General features: G+C 40.6%; 2 long non-coding RNA genes across 4 annotated transcripts; both read left to right on the top strand.

Annotated features, from left to right (window-relative positions):
- Positions 1 to 345: 345 nt before the first annotated feature.
- LOC134619961 (uncharacterized) lies at positions 346 to 6,167 on the top strand. Of its 2 annotated transcripts, XR_010092064.1 has the most exons (4): positions 346 to 432; positions 1,352 to 1,453; positions 5,950 to 6,020; positions 6,123 to 6,167. It is a non-coding gene; the product is annotated as an uncharacterized LOC134619961 (long non-coding RNA). The 2 variants fall into 2 exon arrangements; XR_010092063.1 differs by lacking the exons at positions 346 to 432; positions 1,352 to 1,453 and adding an exon at positions 4,335 to 4,426.
- Positions 6,168 to 7,976: 1,809 nt separating this feature from the next.
- On the top strand, positions 7,977 to 9,774 carry LOC135932330 (uncharacterized). Of its 2 annotated transcripts, none has more exons than XR_010573422.1 (4): positions 7,977 to 8,088; positions 8,394 to 8,552; positions 8,634 to 8,687; positions 9,515 to 9,774. It is a non-coding gene; the product is annotated as an uncharacterized LOC135932330 (long non-coding RNA). The 2 variants fall into 2 exon arrangements; XR_010573421.1 differs by having other exon boundaries at positions 8,631 to 8,687.
- Positions 9,775 to 11,513: the final 1,739 nt, after the last annotated feature.

Below are 11,513 nucleotides of genomic sequence, written 5' to 3'. Positions count from 1 at the left end.
CCTTTTGGAATACAGAGGTAAACTCATAACAAAAGACGAATGTGAGCGGAGACACAGAGTTTATCATGACAGCCTGAAGGTGTTCATGTTTGAATTCAAGTTTGATGGAAAACTCTGGTGGTGCGTATTATATCAGTGTAGTTTGATTAAGATTAAATTACACTTTGCTTTTGATTTATGAAAAAAAAGCTTCCTAACAAAAACTAGTTAAGCTAATTCTTTTTTGCCTAACCCCACAGTGTGGATGCATCTCAAAAAGATGGGTCATTAGGCAGACTTGTCAACGACAACCACATCCGTCCAAGTGCTAAGATGAAAATATTAAATATCAATGGAAAGACCCATCTATGCTTATTTGCAAGCAGAGACATAAGTCCAGGCGAAGAAATAGACTATAATTATGGTGACTCGGATTGGCCCTGGAGATGCAAGGTATTTCTACAATTGTACTTTTTGGAACTGATAAATTGCATACCGTAAGCCATTTTTACATTTGTACCTACTCAAATTGGCTTAACGTGACTTAGGGCATCTAGTTTTCCATTGAAATTGAGTATCACCTACTGTGCCTGGGGTCACTATAGCAATGCAGCCGAGCATCCAGTGATATAAATGCCACAGCAAGCATGGATGTCAAGGTGACACAATGCCTGCTGCTCAGTCTATACTTTAGTGTTCAATTCAGGGATCATGCTGTTAATTTTGGTAGCCATTTCAAACATTTCAGAGTTTCAAAAATGATGGCTTGGATTTTCATGAAGGAGGCGCACTCATAACTTATCGAGTGACACCATTGACCAGCCACCTGTTGGCATTCAGTCTGTCTATGTCAAATTTTCTGATCACTTTGGATCACTTGGAACCTTGGTGCAGTAGTTACTGAAAAACTACATGGTACTATAACCCACTGGAAAAACCGGGGTAGGTACTAATGGAAAACAGGCAATTGTGATTGCTGCCACATCAGAGCCCTCTAAAAGCACTAAAAAAATATCAGCAGGTATGCAGAAATAAAAAATGGCTTTCGGTTTCTAAATGTTAACAGTGATTGATGTTTAATGTGATTCTAACCTTTTTAGTTAGATTCAGTTTAAATTTTGTCCCTCGGGGATAAATGGGCCCTAGTGATAGTTTGTTGCTGCTACAGGTGATTGTTTTACTCCTTTAGCAATGGCTTAAAAAAGATTAAAGAAATCACACAGACTATTTTTCTCTATATTCTCTATACATGACAGTGAATATTTTAAAGACATTAGCTTGAAACTTATCATTCTCATAGAGTTTCTTTAATGTTTCAAAAACCTCTTCAAAAATGCACTGTATTTTCATTTTCTATCTGTTACACACGAAGACTGAGACCAGCCAGATTCAGAAGACTGTGAGCTGCCTAAAGCCGCAACCAAACTGCATTCCAAACAATGACCTGGACCTGAAACATCCAGAGCCTGAAAGGGTAAATATAATCCAGTGTACCACTTAATGAACTAATAATTTAATCTATCATCATTCTTTATGGATGCTGTGTGTGTGTGTGTTTGGCAGTCACCTGGGTGTAATGTGGACCGTGGCTTGTAGGTCCTTTTCATTGTTTCAAAGTGCAAGTCTGGATAGCATCTGAGTGTGTGTGTGTGTGTTAACCACCCAAATGTGACTTAGGAGGACCACACTGTTATTGGGGGACTCCGTCAAAGTTTGCTTCATGGTGACATCACTCTGGTTTTAGGAGGGGTCTTCTCTTATTTTTTGACAGTTTCACCTACAGCATGCAGAACTGACTGCATGTGCTTTGTTTCTATGTTGAAATGGTTTGAAACTCAGGCTGGAACATTAAGATAGATAGTACTATACAACTTCTTAACTTGTTTTAGGCACTTTTTACTGCTGTAGTGCATGGGTTCTCTCTGGCTGTGTACTCTGGCTTCTTCCCACAGTCCAAAGATGTAGCTTATGGGGTTAGGTTAACTGGTGATTCAAAACTGCCCTTTGGTGTGAATGCAAATGCTTCTCCTTCCATGTTAAACTGGTGATCTGTCCAGGTTGTACTGCCCTATGGTAGCTGGTATAGGCCCCAAACCTGCTACCCCACAATCCTGATAAGGATAAGTGGAAGAGGATGGATGATTGCAAAGGAATCAGTTGTTAATTGGAGTGAGAGGCTGTCGCAGGGTATCACACTGACAGACTCTACCACACTCACACCTATGGGCAATTTAGAATTACCAGTCCAGCTAACCCCACTAACTGCATGTCTTTGGGCGGAATCTGTAGTTCCCAGATACAACTCGGGTGAGAGGCACTGTACACCCATCATATTTGGAATAGGTTCCAGCCGCAAGGATAAGCAAATAAGGAAGCATTGTTTTTTTTAATTTTGTTTTTGGTTTTTTGTTTTTTACTCTGACCCACTCCACACAGATAAGAATGCATGTGCCGTTTTTAAGAAGTTGCAGTGTTTTAACTCAATTAACTATTCTAGATAACAACAAAGTGAAAGAATCAATTCCCCTAATCCCAGTAAAATGGTTCCAGTAGAAAAAAGTGAAGAGGTTGATTGCCTTCAAATTTTATACTGGGATGAAGTGTATTAGTTGATATCTGCAACTGAATTGAAAACACCTCACCTTTCCAACTGTCCAAAACAAATACAGTCAGGTCCATAAATATTGGGACATCGACACAATTCTAACATTTTTGGCTCCATACACCACCACAATGGATTCCAAATGAAACGAACAAGACATGCTTTAACTGCAGAGTGTCAGCTTTTATTTGAGGGTATTTACATCCAAATCAGGTGAACGGTGTAGGAATTACAACAGTTTGCAAATGTGCCTCCCACTTCTTGAGGGACCAAAAGTAATGGGACAGAATAAGAACCATAAATCAAACATTCATTTTTTAATACTTGGTTGCAAATCCTTTACAGTCAATCACAGCCTGAAGTCTGGAACACATAGACATCACCAGACGCCGGGTTTCATCCCTGGTGATGCTCTGCCAGGCCTCTACTGCAACAGTCTTCAGTTCCTGCTTGTTCTTGGGGCATTTTCCCTTCAGTTTTGTCTTCAGCAAGTGAAATACATGCTCAATCGGATTCAGGTCAGGTGATTGACTTGGCCATTGCAAAACAGTCCACTTCTTTCCCTTCAAAAACTCTTTGGTTGCTTTTGCAGTATGCTTTGGGTTGTTGTCCACCTGCACTGTGAAGCGCCGTCCAATGAGTTTTGAAGCATTTGTCTGAATATGAGCAGATAATATTGCCCGAAACACTTCAGAATTCATTGTGCTGCTTTTGTCAGCAGTCACATCATCAATAAATACAAGAGAACCAGTTCCACTGGCAGCCATACATGCCCACGCCATGACACTTCCACCACAATGCTTCACTGATGAGGTGGTATGCTTAGGATCATGAGCAGTTCCTTTCCTTCTCCATACTCTTCTCTTCCCATCACTCTGGTACAAGTTGATGTTGGTCTCATCTGTCCATAGGATGTTGTTCCAGAACTGCGACGGCTTTTTCAGATGTCATTTGGCAAACTCTAATCTGGCCTGCCTGTTTTTGGGGCTCACCAAAGGTTTACATCTTGTGGTGAACCCTCTGTATTCACACTGGTGGAGTCTTCTCTTGATTGTTGACTCTGATGCACATACACCTACCTCCTAGAGAGTGTTCTTGATCTGGCCAACTGTTGTGAAGGGTGTTTTCTTCACCAGGGAAAGGATTCTTTGGTCATCCACCACAGTTGTGTTCCGTGGTCTTCCGGATCTTTTGGTGTTGCTGAGCTCACCAGTGCGTTCCTTCTTTTTGGGAATGTTCTAAACAGTTGTTTTGGCCACGCCTGATGTTTTTGCAATCTCTCTGATGGGTTTGTTTTGTTTTTTCAGCCTAATGATGGCTTGCTTCACTGGTAGTGACAGCTCTTTGGATCTCATCCTGGCAGTTGACAGCAACAGGTTCAAAAAGCAAACAGCACACTTGAAATGAACTCTGGACCTTTTATTTGTTCATTGTAATTGGGGTAATGAGGGAATAACACACACCTGGCCATGGAACAGCTGAGAAGCCAATTGTCCCATTACTTTTGGTCCCTTAAGAAGTGGGAGGCACATATACAAACTGTCATAATTCCTATACTGTTCACCTGATTTGGATGTAAATACCCTCAAATAAAAGCTGGCAGTCTGCAGTTAAAGCACATCTTGTTCGTTTCATTTGGAATCCATTGTGGTCGTGTATAGAGCCAAAAATGTTAGAATTGTGTCGATGTCCCAATATTTATGGACCTGACTGTAAATGTTGCAATATTTTGCTAACAGTGTCACAGTCATCGTCTGGTGTGCACAACAATATCATCTTTGGACAAGTGCATTCAGTGTGTGGGACCGGTTTCCTCCCTCAAGTGGCTTGGCTATAAGTGCAAAGGTGAGACACTTAGTGAATAGGTACAGTATATAGTAAAAAGCATTAATAGAGTTCAACAAGTTAAGACTAGCTGAAATGAACACTGCTCCCTTTTTAATCAGTGGGTGGTCACATCTAATTAAAGAAATGTAGTATTACCTCTTTGGTGCAGGACCTTGTAAAAATGGTATACTTGGGATTGTCCTCAATTCCCCATTCCATAACATAAACTGCTCAAAATAATAAAGGGAACACTTAAACAATGCGATGTAACTCCACAGACCACTTCTCAGCACCTATGCTTTCTGGCTGGTGTCATGGTCACTTTTGAATGCTGGTGGTGATTTCATTTTAGTGGTAGCATGAGACAGAGTCTACAACCCACACAAGTGGCTCAGGTAGTGCAGCTCATCTAGTGTAGCACATCAATGTGAGCTGTGGCAAGAAGGTTTGCTGTGTCTGTTAGTGTAGTGTCCAGAGCATGGAGGTGTTACCTGGATGTGGAGTAGGCCATAGGAGGGCAACAACCCAGCAGCAGGACCGCTACCTCCACCTTTGTGCAAGGAGGAACAAGAGGAGCCTTGCAAAATGACCTCAAACAGGCCACAAATGTGCATCTGTCTGCTCAAATGGTCAGATGGCTTGAGGGTCCAGCGTCCACAGGTGGGGATTGAGCTTGCAGCCCAACACCATGCAGGACGTTTGACATTTGCCAGAAAACACAAAGTTTGGCAACTTCGGCACTGGCACCCTATGCTCCTCACAGCTGAAAGGAGGTTCAAACTGAGCACATGTGACAGTCTGGAGATGCCGTGGGGAACGTTCTGCTGTCTGCAACATCCTCCAGCATGATCATATTGGCAGTGGGTCAGTAATGGTGTGGGGTGGCATTTCTGTGCCTGCCAGAGAGCCTGACTGTCATTAGGTAACAAGATGAGATCCTCGGACACTTTGTGAGACCACATGCTAGTGCGTTTGGCCCTGGGGTCCACCTAATGCGAGATGACACTGGACCTCATGTGGCTGGAGTATGTCAGCAGTTCCTCCATGACAAAGGCATTGATGCTATGGACTGGCCCGCCTGTTCCCCAGACCTGAATCCAATTGAGCACATCTGGGACATCGCGTCTCACTCCATCCACCACAAACTGTCCAGGGGTTGGCGGATGCTTTAGTCTGGGTCTTGGAGGAGATCCTTCAGGAGACCGTCCGCCACCTCATCCCGAGCATGCCCAGGCATTGTAGGGAAGTCATACAGGCATCTGGAGGCCACACACATTCAACTACACACTTTCATGCCATTCAACTACCTGAAGAACAAAGTATTTAATAAGAATAATTCATTCATTCACATCTGGGATGTCCTTTTGGGGGGGGAAGGGGTTAGCAGTGTATGTGTAGTCATTAAAATATCCTTAAGTGTGAACAGTTTGTTTTTTTTTTGTTTTTTTCAGCATTTGACATTACTGCAATGCTTTGACAAAAAACTACTTCACTTAAATAGAACTGCAAAGCTAAATGAAGTCTATCAAAATGTGTTTCAGTTTGTTTAGGGGTCTGGCACAAATCCTGCCTTGCAAAATTGTCAAATCAGAATTGTCACCAGTCAACACAGGTGTGTATCCCATTCATATTTGGCTTGACTTTTTTTCAGTTTATTTTTTTTACCTGTCTAAAGTATTGATCAATTAAAATAACTTTTATTCTTACATTCCAGAAAGAAGAAATTTCTGAATATTCAGGGGAAGATGGATTGCCACATTCAGTTCTAGATCAAATATCAAGCGATGATGATGGCAACCACAGCATATCAGAAGAAGAATATGTGCCAGATTCAGAGTCATATGATGAAGATTCAGATGAAGACATCTCATTATTGCCAAGCACATCAAAAGGTCTGCTATGCCAAGATGACATCTCCAAAGCGCATGAACAATCAGATTCAACGAATTTAATCCACAACTTGACAAAGGACAAGCCAGAAGATAAAAGTGAGCTTTGCGAAACTGAATCAGAAAAACTGACTTTAAGTAAAAGAAATTACTGCTATTTTTGTGGCAAACCACAAGCTAAAATTTCCCGCCACCTGAAAATGCACAAAACAGCTCCTGATGTTGTGCATGCATTTTCCCTGCCTAGAGACTCAAACGAGCGTAAAAGCCTGTTAGAGAAATTGAGAAATAAGGGAAATTTTAAGCATAATGCTGCAGTGTTGCATGGTGGAGTGGGACCACTGAAAGTGAAGAGAAGACCCAAGATTAAAGCAGTAGAGGGAAAGTTTGCTCATTGCTTTTATTGTCAAGGGATGTATGTTCGCAAGGATCTTTGGAGACATGTCCGCAGATGTCCTAACAAACCAAAAGATGACACGGATAAAGAACCTGGAAGAACCAAAGTACTCGGCCTGGCTTTAACTCTGGAGTCTCAGTGTTATCCGCAGGTGTCAAGTGGAGTGTGGAAGGTTCTTGCTGTTATGAAACAAGATGAGATTGCCTCAGCTGTGCGAAATGACTTTACTGTTATTCAGTTTGCCCAGTCCCTCTACAATAAACATGGACAAGACCCTACTAAGTATGATTATATACGACAGAAGCTTCGTGAAGCGGGACGTTTGTTGTTGTGTCTGCGTACAGAATTCTCAGTGCATAACATCGAAGAAGCTATTAAGCCTGCTAACTTCCAGAGAGTTGTGCAAGCAGTAAAGAAAGTTTCAGGTTTTGATGAAGAGACACTGTCATACAAAACTCCAAGCCTTGCGCTGAAACTGGGACATACACTGCATAAAATGTCTGACATTATCCATTGTCGTGCCCTCATGACAGAGGATGAAGCCCTAATCAAGTCCACTGATGCGTTCAAGAAGTTGTATGTCTCCAAATGGTCCGAGATGGTGTCTCACCGTGCCTTGAACACATTGAGTGAGGCAAAGTTTAACAAGCCATCAACATTGCCCTTTACAGAAGATGTTCGGATTCTCCATCACTACCTTCAAAAATCTGCAGAAAGTGCCTTTTGCAGCTTGGAGAACGAAGCCACAGCTCAGAATTATGCCCAACTTGCACAAGTTACACTCTCACAAATCATTGTGTTCAATCGAAGACGTTCTGGAGAGGTTTCAAAGATGCGCCTCAAAAGTTTTCTTGAAAGAGACAAAACGGCACTCCACACAGATGTTTCCATGGGGCTCTCAGAAATGGAACAGAGACTCTGTAACTATTACTGTAGAATAGAAATAATGGGAAAAAGGGACAGAAATGTTCCAGTTCTGCTAACACCAAGCATGCTGGATGCTCTGTCACTACTGGTTAGTAGGAGGCCTGACTGTGGTATTTGTGCCACTAATATCTACCTCTTTGCAAGACCCCGATCAATGAGTCATTACAGAGGAATGGACTCCTTGCGTGTTCATGCACACCAGTGTGGAGCAAAGCACCCTGAGTATCTAAGATCGACACAGCTCAGAAAACATGTTGCCACACTCTCACAAGTCCTTAATTTGAAAAACAATGAATTTGATCAGGTTGCAGATTTCCTGGGTCATGATATCCGCGTTCACCGCAAATTCTACAGATTACCAGTTCCCACAACACAGCTGGCCAAGATTTCCAAACTGCTTTTAACACTGGAAAAAGGACATCTTTCCCAGATCCAGGGGAAATCACTGGATGAGATCGAAATTGAAGGTTTGTATTGAAAGGAGCAAATATTAGGGCAGTAGTTGAATATTATGCTTTATCAACAGAATTAAAACCTAAAAGCACAGACCATTCTGTTAAATGTCCATGATTTAAGGTTCTTGAAGTCTGTTGTTTCATCACTTTGCAACATTTGGCAAACTGCAGAGTGGTGGCCTTAAATAGTAAAACTATGTACTGTGGAAAAAGTATAATTTCCAGTATTTGTTCTGTATTTTGTCATCTCGTTGTTAATGTGAGGTTTTTGGGGGGTTTGTGTTTGTGTTGGGTTTTTTTTTCCCACAATTTCTCAGATGAAATTGCATTAAGTGATGCTGAAACAAAGGACAGTGAGAGTGAATCAGATGATGATGACACAGCACTCACAATGTCGGCGTGTGGCACCAGTGAGCCTGTACATGCAGTAGCTGATTCCACAAACACAGCGCAGCTCCAAGACACTGTAGATTGTGGTAAGTTACCACTAGCTTGGTTTCTGTGGATAAAATGTTTGTTACAAATATTAAAACTTAATCAAATTGTGTAATCAGCAGATGAAGAACCACTCATAATGCCTGCAGCAAGTGAGACTGCTGCTCCCTCTGAAGGTAAGGGGTGCAGTTGGTTCTCTAAGCTTATGGACACGTTCTTTGTAATTGCGTTGCAATTCTGTCTCTCTACACCACCACAATGGATTTTAAAATCAAACACTATCCATATGTGTTAAAGTAGACTTCCTGCTTTAATTCTAGGGATTTGACGGAATCATCACATCACAGCCATTATGCATAGTCTATTATTCTCAGAAGCTCAAGGGTAATTGTATAGCTGACAAACAATTTAATGACTGGGTGAGGCCTGTCTACAGACTACTTCATGGGACATACTATGGTGCTTGCATGATGCATTCTCATTATCCAGTTAAGTAAGTGAAAAGGTTGATTCTGTTCATCTGAACGTAGTTTTTTCAGTGGGAGAAATGTTTCGTCACTTAGATGTTTGTGCTTTAAGGTTCTTGAATTGTTCATCATCTATTGTTTCATCACTTTGCAACATATGGCAAACTGCAGAGTGGTGGCAAAAAGTCACTTGGATGAGTGACAAAATGTTTCTCCCACTGAAAACTCTACATCCAGATTAACAGAATCAACGTTTTGGGATTTACTTACCTGGATGATTGAGCATGCATCAAGAGACTTTTATTCAACTTTTTATTCAGTCTTTTATTCACAGTGGAACACTAAATGTTGTCTCATTTTAGAAATTTGATAAATTTTCAAAGAGAATTTTAGCTCGTTTTGATATTGATGGTACCAACACATTTCAGAAGTTAGGACAGGGTAGCATCCATTCTTTTTACAAGCAAATGATTTTTGGGTTTTTTTTTTTGTTTGGTTTGTTTGTTTTAACTACTACTACTTTATATATCTTCCAGATAAAAATGCTGCTCAATCCCACAATTCCCGAAGAGCTCCCAAAAACATGTGGTCCAAGGCTGAGGTTGCTGCAGTGATGAGGCATTTTAAAGACCACATAAACGAAGGGAAACTGGCCACCAAAAATGAATGCAGTCATTGCAAATTGGTAGAAGATCCGATGTTGGCAGGAAGAACAGTTCAAAACATAAGAGATTTTGTAAGAAACAGAGGATTAACTGCAAAAAGGCAGAAAAAAATGAACTAAAATAACTGTTTAGCCAGATGTGGTTTTGGTCAGATGGCCAAACTGTTGTTAAAACTGAGTTATTGTGCAGCAGGCTGCCTGATGTTCTGTTTAAAAAAAAGTTCTTGTTAATTACAGAAGTAGTTTGTATTTCATAATTTTTTTATTTAATTTATTTAGTTTTTTTGACAGGTTCTTATTTTAATATATTTTTTTGACAGGTTATATTTAAAATAAAAAAATATAAATGCATATTTTCTCCCCTTAATATTTACCTTTAAACTTCTATATTTTTATATTTCTGTGGTTAGCGTGGGCATTTTTGTCCATAGGGTTAGGGTTAGGGTTAGATTTCTTTTTTATTTATGGTTAAAATTAATGTTCAGATCCATTAATTTTATGGTTAAAATTAATGTTCAGATCCAAGAACACTAATAAAATGATGTCCCAGTAATCCTGTGTCCTGTCAGATGTGTATTCATGGTAATGATGAGCTATTTAATAATGACATCATTGTCCCTTTAAAGTCCCGATATTGGTTTTTGTGGACCTCATAAAACACATCGTTGTCAAGTGGACAATGTCTCCACAAAACACAATAGAGTCTGGTTGGTGTGTATCAGTGTATCTAGACTTCTATAGGGAGTGTATTAGGTCTGAAGTGACCCAAATTTTTTTCAGATTTTTTCGAACACTTTAACCTCGCTCCCTTGGCTCTAAGTCCTCTGGAAACGGTAGTCCCCATAAACCACCGCCGGGCGGATTGACGTAGTATAGTCCCGCCATACCACATACACCCGTATGTGTGTGTGTGTGTGTGTGTGTGTGTGTGTGTGTGTGTGTGTGTGTGTGTGACAGAATGCAGAAACCTAGCTTTTGAACATATTCCAAGCCCCCGCAAAAAAAAAATACAAAAGATGGAATTTTCTGCAGCTGAATATTTCATTAATTTTGGTTGGTCGTCCTTGAGTTTGGCCTCATTGGCTCAGTGGGCATTATAACCTACAACTCTTGCACCAACTTTTGAATGTAACAGTGAAGCTGAAAAAAATGTAGTTGTGCACCAGCATCACAATTCCATTACTTTTTTTTATCATAGCTTACCTTGGTGTGGTTTGCAAAGTGCTTCAGACAGATGAGGAAATCTGTTTCTTAAACAAATAAAAGATAATAATGAATAACCTGGTTATTCAAATAGCATCATCATCCAAACAGCTCCTCAAACTAACAACCAAAAATGCACACCAGGTTATTCATTATTATCTTTTATTTGTTTATATCTTTTATTAAGCTTTGAGTAGTGCCATTTGATTAAAGCATTTATTCAATATGTTACATATACACTTTCAGTTAGGTTATTACATACATTACAAAGAGCTTCTGTCTGGTGAGAGGTGAGGCAGAGTAAAAATGATGTCATGAGGTCAGGTTTGCTGCTCCAAACTTGCAGGTTTGCTGGCGGTGTTATGCTGTTAGTGAAGCCTGAACATAATACAACTCTCACAAGTAATAGACTACTGTGTTTACATAGTGTGATGGAATATAGTTCTCAGGGTAGGGTGTAACACACCTTTATACTTCATATAAACACACTGTATGTATCAATATAAAGGTACTCTGTATTTCAACAAAACATAATGTCTCCTGTCGTCTGTACAACAAGTAACCGCTGTAGCCTGGACAGCTCCGTGCTGTAGCACGGACAGCTCGGTGCTACAGGTCGGCTGTGTAACGTATCCAGGTCGGCGGGTCCGGTGCTGTAGGTCTGCGAG

The sequence above is a fragment of the Pelmatolapia mariae genome, linkage group LG23 (genome assembly GCF_036321145.2).
Source record: "Pelmatolapia mariae isolate MD_Pm_ZW linkage group LG23, Pm_UMD_F_2, whole genome shotgun sequence".
NCBI classification, from domain to species: domain Eukaryota; kingdom Metazoa; phylum Chordata; class Actinopteri; order Cichliformes; family Cichlidae; genus Pelmatolapia; species Pelmatolapia mariae.
Note: the sequence above shows the minus strand (reverse complement) of the source record. Positions and strands in the feature narration are given on the sequence as shown.